Below are 20,182 nucleotides of genomic sequence, written 5' to 3'. Positions count from 1 at the left end.
CACAACACGGCCACAGGAAGGGGCAGCAGCAGAAACAAGCGGCAAAGCGGCAGCAACAGACCTGAGTCGTATAAATGGCAGGGCCAGCCAGCAAAGTTTGGCTGATTTTCTTAAGCAGCAACTGCCACATCATTTGCAGAGGCAGCGTCGTCAGTGGCAACCTTGCCAGTTCAGGAAACTAATCGAAAACGTTTGTCGCTCGATGTGTGTGTGTGTGTTTGTGTGTGTGTGTATGTGTGTGTGTGTGAGTGTGTGTGTGTTTGTGTGTGTGTGTGTGTATGTGTGTGTGTTTGTGTGGGAAAACAATGCAATGCAAATCATCGATGAGCTTCAGCGACCTTTAAATGCAACTGTCACTTGAGTATCTCGTTGTGCAATATATATTGCATAAAATTTGTTAAATTCGCTCAATAACTGATGCGAGTAAATTTATCGATTTAATGCATATCTGCATATCTATCAGAACAAGTAGGCAATGTGAGCTCAATCAAGCGAACTAATTCATTCTATTGTGGCCCCTTTTGAGCCTAAGACATGTTTCCCTAGGATGTCGCATCTTTCACTGGCTCACTGGCGACACAATCCGATAACAAGTGCTTTGAGGATTCGCTCTCATTGTGAGAAAAATCGGCGGATTCCGCTACTAATTATACGTAGATCAGCTAGATGACCAAGAGTGAAAACTCGAAGTCTGTTCTTCGTTAAAATTAATACCCATTGGGAAGAGACGACTGTATTAAAGTGATCTAACAATTTAAACAAATTTGAACTATAATGGTTTTACAGACTTTACATTCGAATCGATAGCTATTATTATTATTGTTATATTGATGGAATATACATGCACTGTGACCCTCTTCTATCTCTCTTCTATATCTTCTATCAACCCAAGTTCTTCCACGAATGCAAGAATCTTTGTTGGGTTGTGGGTTTCCATGTCGTTATAGGATACTGTATCTTTTGGTAGGTAATGCGATACAATCTGCTAAGATGTGCTCTGAGGATTCTTCCTCCTTTCACAAAACCCAGTTTAGATAGGTGACTTCGTGGTCTACGATGTCCATCGATAGTTGATCGATTGCTATCGATAAAAAAAAGAAAACAACTCGATTGATGGAAATTGAAATATCAATTTTTTTATTGCTAAACTACTGTTTTATTGTCGTTGTATCCAGCGCCCAGCTTGTATGTTGTGTAGGCAACATCTATCGACCAAAACCAGTTTTCGACTGTTTCCAATTCCACAGTCATTTTTCCCAAAAAACAACTGCAACACTTCTAAGATCATGTGCCCGCCGTTAAGCTATTCCGCTTTGCTTGACCGCCTCCGCCAACTGCTTACGGCAGAAGAGAAACAACCGAAATATTTTCACTGCACAACAACAAAACTTAAGCGGCTTATCAGCAGCAGCAGCAGCAGCAGCAGCAGCGGAGGCAGCAGCATTAAAAACGCAACTGCAGCCAAAAGGCAAACAGAGCAATGCAACCAGGCGAAGCGAGCTTGGGGGAGCAGATGAGGGGGGTGGTTTTGGTGCACACAGAGAGCAGCCAGCCATCGAGTTTGGTGGTCACTGCACACTGGGTAAGGTTGTCATTTTTGAAAATAAATCGTTGTTTTAATTAACTATTTCGTAAGAGTATATGTTGAGTATAAAAAATGCCTAAATATATTCAATATTATTGATGACAACCCTGAAATTGCATTTTAAATTATAATACTACTTCTGTGTATTGTGTCCACATCTTTTTTGGAGTGGAAACTAACTTTCTTTCAGTTTGTGAGAAAATTGTATTATTCGAAATTGGTGTCCAATATGAAATGTTTAATATATTCGTAATTATACTTTTGTATAGATATTTTGAACCTCGCAGCTAAGTTTTCTCATACAGGTGGCAGCTATATGGATATAATTGTCCGATGTCTATAATTTCTTGCACGAATTCAAAATCAAAGAACCAAAAATCGCTTTAAATCACACAAAACAGCCTTCAAAAGTAGACAAATTATTTGGTATTTTTTTTAAGAAATATCTTAGAAATATACCGAATTGGAATGGTTTTTTTTTATTATTTATAATAGTCAAAAATATATCTAAAAAGTAGAAATGCATCCTTTTGGGGGAAAAAATCATTTCAAAAAAATCATAAATTAGTAAATTGAATTGGAATGTTTGGCGATTTTCTAAAATTTATTTCGGGTTTTCTTCAGAGTGTATATAGTAAGTAGCTCAGTATATTTTGGTTAATAAAGAACTAGCTTTTGACTAATTGTTCCTGAGGGAGCTATATGGTGTTATAGTCCGATGTCAAAGATCCGAATATGTCTGAATATGAATTACATAAGAATACGAATTTTCAGTGATAAATTTTGTATATAATGGGCGTGGTCAGACAGGTCTAAAAGTGTGATTTACAATTTACATCTAATAAATGTGTATCTGTTCCACTGTGCAGTGTTAAAAGCAAAAGAACACAACGAACAAAACGGTGGGCGGCTTTTAACATTAATTTAATGTTTTATATATGGCGCAAATGCAACACCAACAACAACAAGAACAACAAGAACAAGAACAACACACGGAGACAATGACAGTTCTATTTTGCTTGCTAGCTATCTCTCTCTCACTCTCACTCTCTATCTCTTTTACTTTCTCTCTCGTTGCGGCGCTCGCTGCTTGTCGCTACAAGATGTTTGTTTGCACTGCTCATGAATAATTTGCTTTGGACATTTGTCACAACAACAACAACAACAACCACAACACTATGTAGAAGAGCTCTGCAGACTTAGTAGCCAAAAAACTGTAGGTCCACTTTCTCAGTTTGGCGCCCCTCGGCCCGTGTTCTGGTCATTCTGTATTTTCAAGCTTTAATTTTGTATTTCAGCTGCGGCTGCGTTTGCGGCTATATTTTTGTTTTGCCTTTTTTCTGTCTGGTGTTGTTGTTGCTGCTTGGGTTTGGCTTTGGGTTTTGGATTTTGGTTTTGATAAATCGCTTTGAAATTTATTTTCGCCTCCTCATCAGCTAACCGACTGACTGACTGGCTGCACTTGGAGAAAATGTTAAATTCTTAGCAAATGAAAATTATTTAAAAGTTGACTTTATTTTTAAATATCTTTTTTTTTTGTACAAACTAATTAATTTCATATTTGCAAACTCCGTTTTTTTTTTTTTAATTTGTAAATTGAGCACCTACGTTTTTGTACAAGTGTGGACAAACTGGACGTGAACAGGCAGTGTGTGTGTGTGTGTGTGTGTGAGAGGAACGGTTCTGTCAAGTGTCTGGCTGGTCATTTGTCTGGCTAACAGTTTAGCGCCTGCCACGCCCACAGCTCGACAAATGCTGCGATGTCAACCGGTTTAGAATCAGGTTGAGTGAATGGCCCCCTCCCATAACCAATTGGTCTGCCCACACAGGGCAAAAGTTGGTCAGCTCCTAAATAGCCAAGTAGTGTCTACTATTCTTATATATATTTGTAACTGTTGATAAGGCCAACCAAGCATTGGCCTGTAATTTCTTTGTTATTATGCACGTAGAGAGGGAGAGAGAGAGAGAGAGAGAGAGGGAGATAGTCAGCTTGGAGGATAGGGTTAGCATTAGCATAAGAAGTAGAGATGGGGGAATCATTTGCGAAAGATTGGCGTACATTCAGGGGCTCATAAATAAGGCGTTGCGGCAGAAGTTGTGTCGTCAATAACAGTTACATCATGATTTAAGCGGCAGCGATCCGAAACACCCCTTACCCCCTGATAAATGTAAATCGCGTACGCATGCTGCATGACAACAGATACAATATCTCATAGATATTTTGCTTAGCCCTCCAATTCAACCCCCCTCCCCCCATCCCAAACTACAAACGACAAATAAGGAATATCTATCAAAGGCAAACGCCTTGGATAAGAGCAAAACAAAGGAAACGCATATGTAAAAAAAAAAATAAAAAAACTGTTTGCTTTAAATGATGCAGAAAGTTAAATACCCTTCCAATTGCATGGCAGATGCATGACTTACAATATTCTATATACATCGATTATAGTATAGATATGTCTGTGATTATATATATAATATAAGCTATATTACAGTTCTTGGGCAACACCGATAATGTATTTAATTTCATTTAATGTGGATTAAAAGCAGTAGATTTAAAAAAATGTGAAATACAATTTCAAATAAATAAGTAAGAGACAAAGAAAATAAAACATATAATTCATAAATAAATAAATAACAATATAAATCAGGAAATTAAACACCGGAACCGAAATCGTTAACCAAAATTAACCGATTGAGATTCAGAAGCAGATCTCGTCAAGGGTATTAAAAGGAAATTCGACAGATTGGAAAACCGAACAACGGGAAAAAGGTCCAAGACAATTTATAACAATTCCTTTTCATTTACATGGACTGGACATGAGACACGCCCCATTTCTTGTCCCCTTGACGCCCATGGACCCCTCACTTCCATACGAGTAGTAGGAAATTTGCACTATTGAATACTTTATAAGCGATTTTGGCAATAATAATAAATGTTTGGGCAGTCACTGGAGGCAATAACAAATTGCTTAGCTACTTATGTATTACATCTATTGCATATTGCATATTACAATTATTATTATTATTTTTATTTTTATTATTATTGAAAATGTAAATGAAAAATGCTTGAAAATCCGTAAACTGAGACCCCCCGCCAACCCCTGAGCTAACCCAAGGCCCAATCTATTTGGCATTGTGTGTGACCCTCATTCGGTGTCCGATGAGCCAAAAAAAAAGGCAAACAAAAAAAAAATATGGGGAACAAAATGAAAAAGGACTGCGATTCAGCAGTCAATAAGATAAACAGCCTTTGATTGCGTTTTGCTCTCACTTTTGCTTTTCCTTTACGCTGAGGAAAGGGTATATTGTAGTTGGCCAAAAGTGTGTAACAGGCAGACGGATATTTGTATATATTCTGGATCTGGATTAACAGCCAACTCGATCTAGTCAGAGCTAGTCTCAGAGCCTATAACAGCTAGAGACTCTAAATGTAGATTTTATGTTGTCGATTTTAATCGATAACTTTTGTCGTTTTTGCGAATATCGATGCAAATTAATTTCCGATGGCAATAAAATATATATACTTTTTAAAAGATATATCTTTCAAATCGTGAATGTATTTATATATAAACCTTGAAATAATATTGATCATCTGATCCAATTGTTAAATTTAATTTTAACAAGATAATACAATTTGGCTGTAAATAATCATATGTTGTTTGAATATCTAAGGCTTATGATAGCTTTAGATTTGTGGTCAAGGTATATTCTAGTCGAGCACTCGCGACAAAAGCATTTTTAGTGGATTTTTGTTTTTGTTCTTCGTCACTGGATTCTCGGGTTTTGGGTTTCGAATTTCGGTTATCGTTTTTCTTGTCGCTCAGAGGCCGGCCCCCGTCGGGATCGGCCCTACTCAATGTGTGCACGTGAATTATGCAGAAGTGCAAAGCGCAAAAAACACATCTGAATATTGCGTGATTGCAATGTGGTGGAAACTGCGTATTTATGTATTTCTAGCATCTGCTGGTTGTTTCCTAAAACGGATATTGTCTTTTTTTTTTTATAGCTTTCTATTGTTTTTTGCTTGTGTTTTCGCTTATCAATTATCCCGTTGATCTTTTGCCCAAATCCAACGAAATCGAATCGTAAGTTGTGAAAGAAATATATATTATTAAATTGAGGCTTTGCTTAATATACATCAAAATTGATCAATGTTGCGAGGCTTTATTAAGCATAGAATTGATTGTTTTTTTTTTCTTCTGTTTATCAGTTTGTGTTGTTTTTAACAGTTATTTTAAACTAGCGATAATAGTTTTACATAAGTGTTAAATAACATTAAAAATTGGCGTTGTGCCTGAAATGTGTCAGTATTTATTAAAGTTATTAAAGGTTGAGCTATTTTTTACTTCGTCACGCTTTGGATGAGCGTATTTAGCTAGAAAAATGAGCTTAACACATTCTACATTAGCTGCCACTGTTGCCGGCTCTGCTTTATATCAGCTAGTTAAATTGTTTTCGCTTATCGCTTATGGTTTATCTCCCTTCAACTGCACCTCACACTCTCTCCCCCCATTGTGTGTGTGTGTGTGTGTGTGTGTGTGTAGCTCCACTCAATGGAATTCATGTCGAAAAATGAAAGTTGCGTTAATTTTGATACACATACGTATCTGTTAAACGTATTATTATTCGGTCGTTATTGTTGTTGTTATATTGCTTTTAGCGGTTTTCATTTAACATGCTGCTAACTGTGATTATTATTATTTGGTTATTATTGCTGTTGCTGTGGCTGTTGCTGTCGCTATTTGCCTTTGCCACTTGGTTACCGAAAACATTCACAAAAATGACGCCAAATCAATTTATTGTGCCATCTTCTCCTCCTCTGTATTACATTCTGCAGACTGCAGTACGACTACACCGCCCTCGCCCATTCCCACAGTCGGCTGCAGTTTTAATTAAGTGTTTAATTATTGTTGATGATGATGATGATGATGATGCTGGGCAGCGATGCCACTCTGCCACTCTGACGTCTGGCCGCGTGATGTGGGCACACTGGACAGCCACTCAAATGCCAATGAGTTTTGCATATGTGAGTGCAATGGGATTAACTAATGAGCTCCGAATAACCGCAACTTCAAAGTCTCGGTGTGTGTCTGTGTCTGTGTGTGTGTGTGTGTGTGTGTGTGTTGGTTGTGTGTTTGTTTTGTGATTAGCTTGCCACTAGATGAGAAGAGATGAGAGAAATTAGAGCTATTTACTATAACTTTTAATTAATTGAAAGCTATACACTTTTTAAATTAATTAAACAACAATTGAAAATTTGTACTTGAACAAGAATTCAACTATGTGCATGAGGACTGTAGGTTTGTCAATATTCAATCATTGATAGCAGAAAGGCCCTGCTTGAATTGAATTCTTACCATTTGAAGCTATTGATCACACTACATTGCACTTCGTTAAAACACAATTGTTTGCCAACTTTATGCCAAAAAAAATCCAATTAGGGCATAATATACTTTGTATGCTGGTTTGTCATGAGAATTTGAGTGGGTAATTATATAGACTAAACTGGTTATATAAAAAGTATACACACATTTTTACGGGTCTAGTAATTGAATGCTATTCCTATCAAATAGTTTTTTTTTTAACGACGATTACACTTTACGCCTGTTTGGCGAATTAATTGGAGTCAGCTTTAGAATTGTGAATTAGCTTCGAGTGCAAGGTAAATATTAATATTACGATTATTTGAGGGGCTCATGCACGGCAACTCATTCTGTGCCATTCTACTGATTACATCTAGTTTACATAGGTGAGTGTGCCAGGTTTAAATAGTTTATCGTGCCTGGTGCCTCCTGCTTAGTTCGATAGTCGCAGTTGTCTTTCCTCGATTCTCAGTTGTTGTCGCATTGTCTATGGTAGTGGTCCTATTGGAGGACTCTCTGTCGCCTGCACCTTGCTCGTTGCTTCTTTTCCCGCCATATCCCTATGAGCCGGAACTGATCTTAGTGCAAGCATATTGAGTAATCCGAGTTTGTCTAGATTGGTTGATTGGACTTCAATTGTTGACGCTGTGAGCAAAGTAATAATTATAATTAAATGGATTTTTGCGTAATCGACGGACGAACAGTAGTAAATCGGCTTTCACTGTTTGTTTCGATTGCTTGCATTACAAAATGGTTTTCCTCAAATGTTCAAATGCTTTGAACTCTTCTTATTACAAGTGAGTTGCCAGTAAATCGAATTTCTATGTATTTACATTTGCCAGATTGTTAATTAGTTACATTTCGAACATGAAAAAAAGCACAATAAAAAAAAAACCGTTGCACAAGTGAAAGGAAAATGCATTGTCTGAGCTTTTTCTGATTTTCCCTTGGCCTAGTGTGATTTTTTTTTCTTTTTTTTTGGGCTGATTGGCAAACGAATGGCTGGCTGGCAAATCGTTGCAGCTCATTTCTGTGCCCTTCTTTCACCTCATTGCCGTTGTATGTTAACGCTATCTGCCCGTCAACCTTGCCACACATATTCAACGCAATTTTCAGTTGCATTTAAAACAAATGCAATTTTCACTTTTCATACACTTACAAACGCCCCATGGCTCAGTGGTTGCCAGACTCACAGACTGACAGACTGACTGAGTGACTGAGTGACTGACTGATTGACTGACTGACTGACTGACTGACTGGGCAAACTTGCAGACATGTGCGTGTGTGTGTGTTGTTTGCTTGTTGGTTTGTTGGTTTGTTGGTTTGTCTGTTTGTCTGTTTGTTGGCGCTGTTTACTTTCTGTGCGCACGCTCTGCTCGCAAACATTGCGCATACGCCGCGTTCGCAAAAGTAAAATCAGAAGTCTGCATCTGCTCATTGCACGTGTGTGTGTTAAAATTGTGAAAAGCGTATCTGGAGCAGAAAATGTAATGTGCTCCCGCCGGCAAAACCAGCAGCTTTTCTTGCCACCTTGCAAACCAACCTCCTCGCAGTTGCCCGGTTTCGTTATTTATGTGCATAATATTCCATTTAATTTATGTTTTGTTTTTCTTTTTTTTTCTTTTTTTTTCTTTTTTTTTCTTTTTTTTTCTTTTTTTTTCTTTTTTTTTTTTACCATTTTATCAAATTTTGTTTTGCAATTAGCCAACCTGCATCCATATTTTGCGTGACAGCCTTGACGGAAGGAGAGAAGGAGAGGGCGGTAGAGAGAGAGAGAGAAAGAGAGAGACAGAGAGAGAGAGAGAGAGAGAGAGAGAGAGAGAGAGAGAGATATTTTCAACCGATTTATGTATTTTGCTGGCCAGATAAGATTTGAGGGAATTAGAATAGCTTTACATTTTACAAATAAATAAGACTGTTTATCTGCGATTTGTAGCACGGTAGCAAGCAGTAAAGCAAACAGTACTTGCAACCTGTTGATAGAATTGTTGACGTTTATGCTTTCTTCAATTACCAACGTTTTTTTTTATTATTTATTTGAATCCGTATCTATATATTGTTTTCCATTAGTATCACTGATATTTATCCCTCATTGTTTAAAATATAGTTATCATTGAAATCTCTTGAAAATGTAATAGATTGAAAGCAAGATTTCCGGCTAAGCTGTATGTATATATATATACATATGTATCATCATTTAATAAAAGTGTTAGGATATCTTATCTTAAGTACTTCATATTTAGTTTGTTTACTTTTAAGAATTTACGTGGCTAGTTGAACGATAAGGTCTTCGTCATCGTTAAGTGAAAAAAAAAAAACAATAACTAAAAAACCTTGTGGAAAATAACTAAAGAGATTAGTATCCGTTGTGGATTTTTTTTTTTTTTTACGAACTCCCAAAACAAGAAACAAAATTGAAGCTTAAGCTCTGAAGTGACTAGTCAATTTATATACATATATTCTACAAATTTAATTTGAGTTTCACTGGGATTGCTGCTCAATTACTTGGGTTAGTTAGAACTGCATGATAAACATCTTTCATTGCAGGCTGTTTATGCCTATAATTAGATTTTATTAGATGTATGTGTATATATCTATTTTGAAAATGACTTATTGATGTATGTATAAAATATTGCTTGGCTTTTGTTTTACAGATCGTTTGGAAAACTCTCGGCAATCTTTATGGAGTCGTTGCACACACCCGCACACACACGCACACCCACACACACACATATGTAACAGTGTAACAATAGCAACAGCAAACAGCAATTCAACAAGTTGCAGACGTGTCTAATTGCGAGTAAGTCGTAAAATGTAATTTCTTTATAAATGTTGAGAATTTTACGCATACATATTTATACATTATATAGATACATCTATTACAATTGTATATATTCGCCAATGAGATAGGATGTCTGGGCTGCTTTTGTAAAATGTGTTGACAGCTAGGTGGGTGAGGGGGAGGGAGGGGCTGTGGGTGGAGGGTGGATGGCGTCGCAAAAATTGTTGCCTTCGCCAACACTTCATGTAAATCGCAGAACTCGACAGCCAAGGCAAGGCAATGGCGCTGGCAATGGCGATGGCGACAGCTTGCTTGACTAGCTCAAAGTCCAACAGCAACAACGAACAATAATAACAACAAGAACAACTGCAGCAACGGCAGCAGCAAGTCGTCTAACTTGTCAGATCGCGTGCCAAGAAATAATAATGAAGAAAAATCGTGTTACTTAGGCCCGGGCCTGAGGCAGTAACAGCAGCTTCAAGCACTTTATGCCTAATAATCATAACAACAACAACAGCAACAACAACAATAAATGCGACAGCAAATACAACAGTGCCAACCCCCTTTAACTGCCATCCAACCCACTCCAAGAGTGTGGGGATTGCTGTTGTTTTATTTCATATTTTTTGTCATGCGCCTGCGTGCCGTCTAATTAGCGCTCACTGAGAAATTCACTTGATGCGAACACCTCTCCTTCTCACAAACACGCCACGGCACGCCACGCTCCGCTCAGCTCCGCTCCACAGCAACGCTTGAATTTTCCTGTAGTACTGCATTTGTCAGTCATGCCATGCCAATGTGTACTGGCCACTGCAGAAAATTAGTGTGGTTCTAAACAGAATCAATCATCAAATAACATTTCATTTAGAACCATCATTTAGCTCCCTTAACTTATCGCCCATTTTGCTGCTGTATAGCAATAATATAGTAATTTAATATTTATAATAAATACAATAAATCCGCATTCCATTTAGTTGTTCGTTGATTGCCATTACACAGACAATGAAATAACTCTTTTAATATTTTTTGTAAGCATCACGAGTAGATGTCAAGTGCTGAAGCGGGCTCGTGATTATACGACTATGCTAACAAAACAAAACAATACAATACAATACAATAGAAACGTTTAGTTTGTTTTAGGAAAAGAACAACCTTGTCGTCAATCAAATTTTTGAATTGCGTATTTGACGACCATCAGTTAGTGTGTTGAGTTGGAAACGACAATTTTGAATCTTGATCCCAAGCCCATAAAACTTAAACGTATGTAAATGTTCCGTTTCAGTTGGTTTCAATGTGCGTGACTGCAATTTGATGTGGCCGATGTAGTGGCACGCAGCAGTCAACTAATTGGCAATTAAGTGCTTACGGATAAGTGATACGTGTACTCCACTCTCACGAACCAAGCAAGTCTTGAGCCAAGTCCCAAAACATGAGAAGGAAACAAAATTTACACAAAACACACTCTTTAGATGGAATACTTGCTATCGCAGCAACTAGCAGTTGAATTATTTAATCATAAACAAATCACAGAAAATAAAAATAACTTATTTAATTTCATATATTTGCAAACACAGATTATGTCAAAATATATATATATATATTTATTTTTAGCTCAAAAATGATTTTATTGGTTCGCCTTGGTTTACTTTTATAAGATAAGATAAGCTAACTGTTTCGACACATACTCGTTATCATAATCGGATTTGTATCTTTACTTTTCTTAACGACTAAATGAAGATCACAAAACAATCATTGTTATTTTTCGTAATCATATGTATTATATTAAGTAAAATTAGGCACAAAGATCAGCCAAGAAGAAGCCCACTTGAATAATAATTCAATTGTTTGTGCGGCTATACTTATTTTGTTGATTAAAATATTCATTATTTATTGCAATCCATTTAGGAATTTGTATTCAAACCTCTGCCGCGTATACCTGATTATTTGCATTCGATAACTCGATAACTCCTCCGTTTCGCGAATATCGATACAAATAGATTTCTAATGGTAACAAAAGCCGCAATTTTAAAGAGAAATTTGTGAATATAACTGTAACCGGTGTGTCTTAATCGGGTATCTGTTGACAGTTGACAGACCTCTCTCGACCACAGTATACATACTTGATATAATTTAATTTAATTAATGCGTTTTTCGATACAACTTTTCATACCTCTGACAGAGCTCAACTTGAAACTGAATTTCAACATTTTCACAAACCACAAAGAAAGAAACGAGTCCATAAGCTATTGATATCTAATTAGACGCATGTGCCAATAAGATTCCCCTTGGTGGCTTCACCCTTGACTGGCACAGTCCCAAGCCACAACGACACTAAGCCTAAGCTCCATTTAAGCCCGCATAGCTCATCAGATGTGCCACGTTTACCCTTTCGCCAATCCCCTAAACTATTTTGTCGGCTAAAACTACAATGTTCTGTTGCTGTTGCTGTTGCTGTTTCTGTACCTCTTTTGTGTTCTTCTTCTTCGACTGTTTCCCTATCGCACACCTGTGCTGTGCACCTTGCGTTGTGTTTGCCAGTCAACCAAAAAGCCATTCAAAAATCCCTAAAACAACTTGCAACAAACGAGCTGTGTTGCGGCTGGCAGCCCAACATGCTAATTAAAAGCTACTTTTGCCAGCCGCATTAATAAACATACATACAAATACACACACAAACACCAAAACACCGCAAATATCTGTTGTCTGCACTGGCAGCGGATTAATGAACATTCACGAGGCGGGCCGCAACACGGGGCACAGGACACTCAAGTGCCATCTAGCTGCTACAAACCAATCGGCTCTGTCAGCCATGTTTGTGTCCTCATCGTTGACGACACCGTCGCTCTGTTGAATGACAACAATTTGCATTTGTTTCATTTGAAATGTGTGTCTGTGTGTGTGTCTGTGTGTGTGTCTGTGTATATATACACTTGTAAATATCAGACAGAATGGATGGGTGTACTTAGGGGGGAGTGTGGTAGCTGCCTGCTGTCTGGGGACCTTTAACCGCAGACACGCGGAGGCACAGCGGGCGTGCTCAGTTGCTGGTCTGGGGGCGCCTCCTACTTGCCTTGGGGCGTCATTAAAAATGTCTTGATAGGTTTGTGGCTTTGATTTCAATGCGTTATTGTTGTTGTTGCTGCTGCTGTTGCTGTTGCTGTTAGCCAGACATAGCAGCAAATTGACAACCGCTGAACTCAGCGGAGAGTGCTGCAAAAAACGTTTGCGTATCGTATATAACAATGTGGTTTAAATCTCAGCGATTAACAATCATTTGACAAATGGATTTGCAGTTTACGTAACATTTGTGTAATCTCCATACGCCCTTGGCTTGGTGGGCACTTGCGATAACTATTTCAAAAGGACATCGTAAGCCTTCGAACAAAAAAAAAAAAAAGAAGAAAACTTTAAAGAAATATTATTATTTTTATTCCTTCTCTTGACCCGTTCCGTTTTTGTACCCTGAACCTATTTAAAGTGGATATAATAAAGGTGTTGCAGGCAGAACGAAGCATCACCAGCGAGAGTCCACGAATTATATATATATATATATATATAACTGCGTGATCAGCATTAGCAACCGAGTCGATCTGACCATGTCCGACCAATTGTCCGTCTGTATGCCACACGCAAATCAAGTTTATTTTATTTTGATCGGTAAATCTCGCTTGTGAATCAAAGCATGTGCAGCATTAGTTTTTTGTTTTGTAGCCATCAGTACCTGTGCCGGCCATAACCAATGAGAGCACTTCTATCTGGGGTATCTGATAGTCGAGTTCTCTCGACTATAGCAATTTTACTTGTTTCTTTTTCACTGCGTTTTTTTTTTTTCAAGTGTAAAGTGTTCAAGTCAAACATGGCGGGCAGGTCCTTTCCGCGGCCTCTTTGGCGCATCCGTCTCTGTCTTAACACTTTGCAGCTGAACTTTTTGACAGTCATAAATTTGCGTCCAGTATGAATTCGACAGCAAACTAAGGAGCCAAAGGCAGCCAAAAAATATATTTTCTTTCCCTTCTTTTCCATTCTCTTTTATTTTTTATTCTTTCTGTTTGTTTCGTGCATAATTTTTGCTCTTTGTGGACTGCAACTGGCGGCGGCGGCGAACAAATTTACAACTTAAAGTTCAAAACCTCTTAAGCGGAATGAAAACTTGCCCTACATACTATTCAAATACATATATAAATATATATATATATATTATGGTTTTGTTTTTGTCAGAATGGGTTATATTCTTGTATTCGCAACTGTAATCCTACAAGTGGCCCGATTAACAACAAAAGTCTTAATTGGTGTATTGTTGAATGCAATTAAAACCATTATAATAGAGAAACTTCTTTCCTACAAACTTAGATATTGAAGAAATATATTGTTAACAGTTAGATAACCTTTATATAAGCCAATAAAATAAGTTTGTAGTTCGACAAAGTGAAGCATATCAAGTTATTTGAGTAAATGTCTAGCGTTGAATATGAGAACCAATTCACTGGCACACCTTTAACTTATGCCTTATGACTGTTGCTTTGTGGCGCCGCATTCAGTTGTCCCTTTGTGCCACATGATGGTACGTATCAGTTATTCAGTCATTCGCTGTTGCTACCTTAGTTGAAGCCTCGACTCGAGTCGTCTCGAGTTGCCTCGGCCTCCAATCATGACTCTCGATTCTTGCCTGGGGCTTCCTTAATGCGCTCACAAGCACACAAGGAGGACTGGGCGTTGTTGCACTGCTGCTTGAGCATACAATATTCCCCAACAAGTACTATATCTTCAACCTGCATTTTTGTAGCTTCCAGTTCCAGTTCCAGTTGTCTTTTTTCTTTTGTAGTTGTGATTTGTACTGTTTTGCTGTTGTTGCTGCAATCGCATTGACTGCTCGAATAGCTGAGTAGTGTCAAGCAGAGTACAATTTGTGGAAAAAAAACCTACTTAAGAAGCAGTTGTTAAAAACTGATATTGCAACTAGTGTTCGCTATTTTTCAACAATATTATTCAAAACAGAGTAGCTTTTCGCAATGGTTCAAGTTTTTGGCCCAACTTTGCAAGTATTAGATCTCAGTGCTTGCAAAATAAGTACCAATTAAGTTGGACGCTTAAAATGTTATACAACATTTATAACATCAATATACATACATTACTTGTGTGTCCAGCTGATTTTTAATGTACTTACATTTACCTTGAGCCACTTGACTTAAATTGATCGCATTAAACAGGAAAGTTGCACCTGCAGCTTGTGTAACAGTTAGTCGCATTATTTGATTGTATGTGTATTGAAGAGCGTCGCCCACATCGAATCAATATTTATTCATGCCCCAATGCCATAAAACTCTAAATACAAATGGTAAACAATAAATGCCACACTGTGTGAAGCAAACAAATGCACGTGGGGCTGTTGCTCATGTTTCTATTCCTGTGGCTGTCGTTGCGGCTGTCTCTCTCTCTCTCTCTCTCTCTCTCTCTCTCTCTCTCTCTCTCTCTCTCCACTCTTTCTCTTTCTGTCTGTCTATCTATATGTCTGTCTCGTTCTGTGGATAGACAACGAACACAACAATGGCACCGCAAACGTTTAAATAATCAATGTGTCTTGTCTGTCGCTCCCTCTGTGTGTGCATTGTGTGGTGTTGCCCAAAAACCGTAACTGGCAACTGGACAAGCTGAATTTAATATTCGTTCATTCGGTTCATTTGATTGGTCTTTCGTTTGAACTAGTTCATTATTCATGTGTTATTATTTGCTTAGTGGTCGATGCCACATAAAGTTGCCCGCACACACACACACACACACACACACACACACACACACACACACACACACACACACACAGAGTACACTGATTTCATGGCAAATCATCAAATTGACATTAAAAATGCTCATCGGTTCGTAATTTCACTTTAAATGTGCAATGGAAGTGAAATAAATCAAAACCAAAAACCCAAACACAAACCCAACCCGAACTGCAACTCGAAGCGGAGACTTGACGCTGATGCCACTTAAGCGCATTTCCTCGACACACCTACATATCAAGATGGGGTGTATTTGTGTGGATGTGTGTGTGTTTATGGGTGTGCTTATGCTTCAACATTGCAGCTTACTTACGAGTAAGAGCACAAGTGCAAGCATGAGTATGTGAGTATAAAGATATATATACATATATGTATAAGTATGAGTATGAAGCATAAGCGAGTCGAGTACTTTTCATATTTTTAAACCCCTGCAGTGGGTATTCCAATTTGTTGGCAAAACTTGTAACGTATCAATGAAACCAAAGACGACGAAAAACATTTATATTAAGTAAGATATTCGTGGCAGGTGGACTGACAAGATCAGACTACAATGCCATAGAAATAATTCATGGACAATTCGTGGAGTACTTGTTGAACTACATTTTTGTGTGAATATTTGTGAATATTTTCGATACAATTCTCAAATGTGTTTTCAGATTCTGCAAATAGATCATTATTATTTTGTACTATTTCATAAATAACTTGGCTCATTTGGAGGCAATACAACGAACATTTGAATCTGATGTTGCATATGCGCAAGTGTATTTTATGTTCGGCTGCCCGAGAAATAACTGTCCTTTCTCTCGTTGCCAGTTGCAACACTTGCCACGCATTTGGCCCATTCATGCGGCACGGTTGCAATCGTGTTGGGAAACCTCACTTTTATTGTTAACACTTTTCTTATGCCGCCGACGGCAGTTGTGAGTGGGTTTTGTGTGCAAGAGTCTGTTGCAATGAATTCGATGCGATTTACAGTTGCAAGTGTGCAACAGCAGCAACAGCAGCAGTTGCAGGGCAGAAATGCGCTTCAAGCCACATTGTTGCAATGTGAAAGTAAGAGAGAGCTCACAACTTCATCTGATTGCCCATAATGTTGCCGCTCAATACAGTTGCCACATAAAACGGCAGCAAAATGCTTGCCTACTTTACAGAGCAGCAAAATGCCAAAACTCGACATTGAAGATGCAAATAAATAGCAAGGCACTCGGTTAAAGGCCAAGCATCAATGGGCAAGGGAGAGGGACAAAGAGCGCATGGCGAATGGTAAGGACAAGGGCAAGGACAGAGAGATACAGAGAGCACTGCCACTTGCCACTTGCCAATTGGCAGTGTTGGTTGTCGCCTCAGATCAGTGACAGCAACTGCCACTGTGACTTGATTATAATGATAAAATCTAATTAAAAAAGTTAAACTTAAGATGTCAACTTAATTTTGCAAATGCGCGTCTCCTCCACAATCCGTGCCGCAGCTTTAGCCTCGTTCGTTCTTGGCTCGTCTGATTTACACACACAGAAAAGAATCACACTTACATTTAGAAAATAATATTATTATTATTAATAGAAAATAATATTATTACTATTAATGAATATCAGTGAATGAAAAAAGTAAAAATAAAAATTACAATTTATGCATATTCTAATTAAATTAAAAAACAAAAAAAAAACAAATTTATAAATTTCAGAGAATTTTGTCTTATAAATACCTTGTGACTTTGAATACCTTGTATTATCCCTTGTTTCTAATAAAGCATTCCATCTGAAATTCACAAAAAAAGTCATTGGAAAGTTCAGTTGAAAATGAAATCGGCCCCGCCGGCCTCCTCCTCCCTAGAGTTGTAAGTGAATCGCGCTTTCGCACTCGAATCGCAGACGAGACATCGTTTTCAAAATGAAATTTTATAAATTCTTGACCTGCTGGAGTCAGCAAAAAACATATTGCAATGATAAAAAGACGTCTTCACAGCAATAAGCAAATTAATACATTTATAAGCTTCGGAAAATGTCTTATTGTATCAAAATCGTTGATATTTTTTTATTTGAAGAGCGGTGCAATTATTAGTATCTCTGTGCACACATAAGAAATGTGGCGATGTTCTAAATATTCGCTTAATTTGCTGAGTGTAGTTTCATCTTCACCCGCATCTTTTTTTCTTCTAGCTGGCTGCCAAAAATGGGAAAAAGAAAAAAGAACCAACAAAAAAAAAAAAACAAAAAAACAAAAACAAAAACAAAAAACAAAAACAAACCCGTTCAACAGCCGTTTCAGCCTTTTCACTTTCTATTGCGTTGCGCGTCGCGTCACATTATGCTGCTCTTCTTCTGCCCTCTGTCCGTCTATCTGTGCGTCTGTCAGTGTGTCTATCTGCGGGTCTGTCTTTCTGTCAGCACAAACATCCTAATTACCAAGTTTTTGCCCAAGTCTCAACTCTCATCGGACTTCTAGTCTGTGCTCAGATCCAATGGGGACACATTCATTGGGGGCATGCCTCGTTGGGTCAGTCGAGCGGCATTCAACCTACTTTACATGTTTTGATGCCGTCTCCATCGACATCGACATCGACATCGTCATCGTCATCTTCGTCGACTAATTACGTTTGTGCCCATGGACAAGCGTCACCTAATGACCCAAAGCTGCCAACAATGAGAGACGCCACAGAGGCAGGCTGAGAAAGCAAACTTTTGCTTTGTGTTTTACGCACTTTTTGATGGCGTCCCCCGTGCAACTTCTTGGCCCAAGTGCAAATGAGTTGTGTGCGTGTGTCATGCCCCCAAGTACATTTCTAATGACCTTCATTACATTGAGTGCTTCGCCTTGCATCTCCCCCCTCCTCAACCAAACACTGGTTTGTTTCGTTTCGGTTGTGCGTCAGCTTCGAAAACCACCATCCTGGCTGGTCAACTATAAGGCTGTGGCATAGCTTGAAGGATCCAAAGTACGGCTATGATCCTGTCCAGTGGTAGCTTGTGGCAAGCTGCATGGACGGTGCGTGTGGTGGACGTTTGTTGGCGTCTGTTCGCACGAACGCCTCGGCAGAAAGAAATTGTGACAAGGCCTGAATTGAACTAAGTAGTTTGCAGCACAGTTTTGCAGTCAACGATGCGATACAATCCCACAGACTGGCTGCTCTCATTGTTGTCGCTGTCGCTGTTGCTGTTGCTGTTGCTTTTGGTGTTTTTGCAGTTTCCGGCTAATAGCTTTGAAATGAGTTTCGCTTTTCGAACCCAGTTTGCTTATGACTTGGTCAGTTGCCGCCCCCTTTGTCGTCTCGTCTCGTAGAATGCAAAGTTCATTAAAAAACTTATGCGCCGCAAACAACATTAGCGGTCAGATAGTTTTTTTTATTTTTTATTTTTCTTTTGCTGGTCAGCTAGTGCTATCTATAAATATATATTATTATCATCTATGCGATGTGCCCTAATGCGCTCTCGGCGCCTTAAGCAAAATTCAAAATATTCATTATAGTCAATTTAATTCAATGATAATCAATACAAGATTTGTAATTGGTTAATGATGGCAATATAAAACCACTTAAGATTCTATCGTACAAATAATAATTTATTAAAATTGAAAGCTACTAATATGATGAAAAAAAAATGTGTTCAATTATTCTATGTACTTGTTAAACAAGTCAAATGTATTATTTAGTTTAGCATAGACAAAATCAAGTGAATTTCACTGATCACAACTTTCAGCTAATATATTTGATTATAATTGTTTTCCTTCGTCTTATGTTAATTAAATACACTTAAAAGCTTTAGATATAAATTTGCCCTGTGTCCTTGCGAAAATTGGCTTTAAGTTTCTGATTTATGACGCCAGTTATGATCACAGCTCAGCAGATAAACCGAGGAGCAGAGCAAAGGTTGAATGCAAATGTCATTTACAGAGCACATTGCTCATACGCCATGCGAACAGCCAGCTGTTTTATCAACTCTGCCTTTACGCTCCCATTCCTTTCATCATTTACTTTTTGTTATATTGGACTGGGTGTGAGTTAAGCTGCTGTTAGTGTTGCTGTTGCTGCTGTTGCTGCTGCTGCTGCTGCTGCATCCTTTGGTCCAGATCCACTTCCACTTTTCGTGGTCGTTTGAAGTTTTTATCCTTATTTATCTTCATAAAATATTCATGCACTTTGCTTTCGGCTACTTTATTTATATTTGAAGTGTAGTCCTGCGTACTCTCCGAGCACTTTCGGCTGACCTGGTCAGTTGGGATTGGAGCTCTGCTCAACCTTATCCTGGCCGGTTGAGCACTCGACTGTGCTTTGGTTGCTTTCAATTAAAAATTGTTTTTCAGTACATTTGAGTTGATTGATTTTTAATTGATTGCAACTGAAGAAAGCAGTTTCAGACAAATAGTGTGCGAGCTCTTAAGCGCATATAGCCACGCACACACACACACACCTGCACACAGCCACAAACCCAGAAACAAACGTAAAACCTTTTAAGAGGCAGTCAACCCCGCTCTCACCATGAATAAGTTGCTGTCTGCCGCAATGCTTATATATTATTGACGAAGAATCTGGCTAGCAACGATACAACGTGGCCACGCCCGCAACAGACCCACTCTCATCATACGCATTCCATTTATCCTCTCATCTCATCTCCATGTCTCTCCACTTAACTCAACAGAATGCAAATTGCATGGGTCACGTCTGCGGCTTTTGTGGCTC

The 20,182-nt window shown here is 38.4% G+C and overlaps 1 protein-coding gene across 2 annotated transcripts in view; it reads left to right on the top strand.

The window, feature by feature from the left end:
* The window catches only part of LOC6564669, a 96,490-nt gene that overhangs the window by 14,721 nt on the left and 61,587 nt on the right, over nucleotides 1-20,182 (top strand). For both annotated transcript variants that reach the window (XM_001991530.3, XM_032738390.2), the window contains exon 2: nucleotides 9,606-9,751. The gene's annotated coding sequence lies outside the window, so the exon portion shown is untranslated. The remainder of the gene's footprint in view (nucleotides 1-9,605; nucleotides 9,752-20,182) is intronic.

This window comes from Drosophila grimshawi, unplaced genomic scaffold (genome assembly GCF_018153295.1).
Source record: "Drosophila grimshawi isolate 15287-2541.00 unplaced genomic scaffold, ASM1815329v1 contig_848, whole genome shotgun sequence".
Lineage (NCBI taxonomy): Eukaryota > Metazoa > Arthropoda > Insecta > Diptera > Drosophilidae > Drosophila > Drosophila grimshawi.
The sequence above is the reverse complement of the archived record's forward strand: the minus strand, read 5'-3'. Positions and strand labels throughout refer to the sequence as shown.